Source organism: Propithecus coquereli, unplaced genomic scaffold (assembly GCF_000956105.1).
Source record: "Propithecus coquereli isolate 6110/MARCELLA unplaced genomic scaffold, Pcoq_1.0 Scaffold138, whole genome shotgun sequence".
In the NCBI taxonomy this organism is placed as follows: domain Eukaryota; kingdom Metazoa; phylum Chordata; class Mammalia; order Primates; family Indriidae; genus Propithecus; species Propithecus coquereli.
Window position 1 is genome coordinate 6,955,468 of NW_012138080.1, and position 4,303 is coordinate 6,959,770.

General features: G+C 48.8%; 1 protein-coding gene across 1 annotated transcript in view; it reads left to right on the forward strand.

Annotated features, from left to right (window-relative positions):
• The first annotated feature begins 682 nt into the window (after positions 1 to 682).
• The window catches only part of CEP68 (centrosomal protein 68kDa), a 28,748-nt gene continuing 25,127 nt past the window's right edge, over positions 683 to 4,303 (forward strand). Inside the window, exon 1 of the mRNA XM_012639200.1 lies at positions 683 to 775. The gene's annotated coding sequence lies outside the window, so the exon portion shown is untranslated. The remainder of the gene's footprint in view (positions 776 to 4,303) is intronic.

Genomic DNA, 4,303 nt, shown 5'->3' on the forward strand with positions numbered 1-4,303 from the left:
CTACGTCTCACGGCTGGCGGGGACGGGTGTGCATCACGGCCCCCACAGGCTGGCTCCCTCTTCCCCTCGGACTTTAGCACCGATTTCCCATCAGTCCAGGCCGTCAGAGAGCCGCCTACACGCTTCCCACCCTTTCCGCGCCTCAGTCCCACCTCCTCCCTGAAACGGTCCCCAGCCGCCTGCCCGGCCGCACCTGCTCGGGCGTGGTCATGCGGCCGGGCTGTGGAAACGCGAATGTAAACAGAGCGTAGTGGCAGGCTGCTGACCCACCTCCCCTCCAGCGCCGCGCCGCGAACGCGTCCGTGCGCCCAGCCCCAAATGAATGAACGAATGCATGACTTGGGGCGCGAAGGAAGGAAAGAAAAGAGCGCCCCCCAGCAGCCGACCTTTTCTACGCCCGCCCCAGGACTACACGGCCTCACACAAACCCACTCGCTCCAAAGGGAAAACCTGAGGTTGGAGCGCCCAAAGCAAGGGCGGAGGACGCCGAAGAAGACCCGGCCTCCCATTGGCCAAGGTGACGCAAGTGTGGGCTGTTCTTTCAGGAGTGGGCCGTGTATTGGCCGAGCCTTCGGACTGAGGTCTGGGATTGGCTGTGTCGGTCCTCCGCGGAGGAACAAGGGGCGGGCTCCAAGGGAGTGGCCGGCGCTCGATGCCGTCCCGAGCGTTCTGGACTCCGGCGGGAGCGCAGTGCTCGCCGCTTGGGATCCCTACCTCGGGGCCGCCGCATGGGGCTGCTGGGTCCGCTCGGGACGTGCGAGCCGATCGCGGTGCGGTAGGTAGGCAGTGGCTGGTGCGCGGGCCCCGGGTGCTCGGGGTGCCCGCGGCGCCGGGGGCGGCGGCCCCGGCCAGACCCGCACGCGACCCGGCCCCCTCCGCCTACGGGTCTGTCCACTGAGTAGTAGCCTTGCGGGCCGCCGCGCCTCATGTCCCCGCAGGGAAAGGCACAAAGGCTTCCCGGGAGTGGGAGCGCCTCGTGCCTTCGCCTCCATTTTGCGGGCGGAACGGCATGTGCGGTCTCTGCTGAGGAGGGAGGCCGGACTTGGGAAGGCCCGGGCGCGGCGAGAGAGTGCGCGTGTCCATGCATCTCGCCCCCCGCCTTAGGTGCGTCGCTGGTCTGCCTGGGCCGTGGGGAAAATCATTCTCTCTTAGGCCTCTCCCAGCGTTTACCCTGCTCCCCCGTTGGGGCCAACGCAGCTCAGATCGTTCCTACGGGAAGGAGTGAGATGAATGACGCCGCCTTACCGGTGTCAACGCAGCAGCCCCCAGATGCAGAGGAGAAGCAGATGTTTCACTTTTTTGCCCAGAAAGGCTTCCTTTTGTAACTGTCATCAGTAGAACAGCTCTCAGCAGCCCGAGGGCAAATTCCAAAACCTGTTCCAGGCCCTTTATAATTATTAGGTTGGGTTCAGCGTATTGTTTGCAATAAAAATGAGCTGAAACCTGCCAGTGCCAGGACAGATTGGACCTCATCGGGCGAGGAGGCAGGGCACGAAGAGAAGTAGCGTTTGTAAATAAATACCCTAGCAGTTCTCAGATCTAGGCTGTAAAGGATGTTGTTAAAATGCCTGACAGAGGGTGTTGGGTCAGTTTGCTTTGGGCTTGGTTAAAAGAAGTAGAAGTCACCACCTTTCACTTTGTTACCTCCTTGCCCTTCCCAACACCTGGGTCAGCTCTGGGCCATTCAGTACAGAAAAGAGCAAGGAACTCACTTTCACCTCTTCTGGAAAGCTTTTTAAAGGTCTTCCTCACCCTACAACTGATAATCACTCCCACCTATAGCTACCTCTGTTTTTATACATCACACTGTAATGTGGTTTCCCCAGCCCCTGGCACAATGCTTGGAACATAGAAGGCACTTGATGATGGAAGGAAGGCAAAAGAAAACAAAAAAAATTAGCATAGTAGCCCGAAATTGACAAAACAGAAGTTTATTTCTTTAACTTCTTGGGCCAGTTATTCTTACTGGTTAGGGAGGCAGCTGAGCTCAGCCTAAGTCGGATTTTAGCTGTACCATGTTACTCTGATTAAGTTATTTAACTTCTCCGTGCCTCAGTTTCCTCATCCTTAAAAGGGGAGTAGTAATAGTGCCTGCACCATGTGTTATGAGGATTAAATAAAATGTTGATATAAAGTGGCTAACTTAGTTCCTGCCACAAAGAAAATGTTCAGTAGCTGTTAGTAGTTGTTAAGATAAAAATAAACCGATTCTTGAACAGACTCAACAATACTAAATATCATTTATAGTACTTGACCCTTCAGAGTCTGTCTGCCTTTAGGGCCTTATTTGATCTTTGATTTAAAAAAATTCTTTAAGCCTTTACTGATTCTCCTCCCACAGCAGAAGTATTCCATAGAAGATTGTCTCTTTATGCATCTAGGATCTTACTACTCGCTAAAGATTGATTAGGTGGCAAATAACAATTTGGCCAAGAATTACAGTAGTGTTTGATACACTCTGAATGGGGGAGGGTCTGTTACTTGAAATGGTCATGTAAGAGCACAGCAGTGTAATAGATGAGGCCTGATGTGGCTGACAAAAAATCTTTAGGATGATTGGTGCAGCCACGGAGAGGCTGAGCTTGTGGCTGTGGATGCTCTTTATATCTTAAATCTGTTTTCATAAAGAAACTGTCTCCTGTCTTTAAAGTGGCTCACAAACATTGTGAAAAGTGGAAAAAGTCTTCCTGTTGGCTTTAAACCTGTTTGCCAGATCTAGAGGTGTCAGATACAACCCGTGGGGGATATTGCCTCACTTCCAGGTTTTCCAGTACCAATTTCTGGTCACAGGAAACAGGCTAAGTTATATATATCCTTCTAGCTGTAAGCTTACCCCTTGGCATGTCAATTTCTCTTAAATTATTAGGAGTCTGGAAAACAAATACTTTCTCCTCCTCACTTGTAATTGACACAGGAGAAATTCAGGTCTAGGATTCTGTTTTTAGGATACTCACAGTGAATCCTGAATCTTTTGTAGGAAATACTGTTCCTTCTGGGGACTCCCTTCCAGCTGTGACATTCTGTAATTAGCCATTAAAAACCTGCCACAAGGTGTGAGCCTTTTCTAGTGTCCTGTTGCAAAGTCCTTGTGGACAAGAACCATAAATTTCCTTCTTGTGTGGGTCTGGCATATCATAGATGCCTAAGGAATTGTAAAACTAGTATATTAACAGTTCCTTTTTAGGATGCTTAAACAGTCTTGCTTACCAGTGTAGTGGTTCTGAAACATTGTGCTTACCAACTCATCTGGAGATACTGCTTAAACACAGGTTCTGATTCCAAGACTCTGGGGCAGGGCCTGAGAATCTGCATTCCAAGAAGGTGATGTGGTTGCTGATCCTGGATCACACTTTGAGTAGTAAAGTACTAACTTAAGTATCTGTGTTTGCTTTTAGAAGTACTAGGTAAATGGGTTTTATTTTCTTATGGTATTGGAATAACATCTTGGATTTAGGAGTTTTTTTCTCCCCTTTTTTCTATTTTTAAAATTAAAAAAAATATATATGGAACGCTTCACGAACTTGCACGTCATCCTTGCACAGAGGCCATGCAAATCTTCTCTATATCGTTCCAATTTTAGTATATGTGCTGCTGAAGCCAGCACTAGGAGTTTTTTTCTATTATTTTATTCTGCTCTTAACAATTCCTCTGTCCTATTCCCAAAAAAATGATTACAGGCATCTTTACAAGATACTTCTGGTGTTACAAGGTTTTTATTTATTTTATTTTATTTTTTTGAGACAGTGTCTCACTCCACTGCCCTGAGTAGAGTGCTGTGGCGTCATCATTGTTCACTGCAACCTCAAACTCCTGGGCTCAAGCGATCCTCCTGCCTCAGCCCTTTGAGTAGCTGGGACTACAGGCATACACCACAACACCCAGCTAATTTTATATTTTTGGTAGAGATGGGGTCTCACTCCTGCTCAGGCTGGTCTCGAACTCCTGAGCTTAAGCAATCTTCCTGCCTTGGCCTCCCAGAGTTCTAGAATTACAGGCGTGAGCCACTGCGCCTGGCCACAAGGTTTTTAATAAAAGCAATTGAGGCAGATAGGGTGAAAGAAAATGAAGAGAAGTCAAGGGAGAGATTAGCACAAAAGGTGAGTGCCTCTCTGTCCTATACGTTTTATTTAGGTGGAGCTGCATGTTTGGCTCTGAGCTTCCTAGCAGCCAAAGCAAAGAGGAAAATTTTTATCCATTTTGCCAATACCTTTAAAAACAGACTGGCTGCTCAGTGAAAAGAGCTTTTTCTGTTATTGAGGTTAGAGAATTCTTCTCCTGTGGGTTCTCCAAAGAGGACAGTATG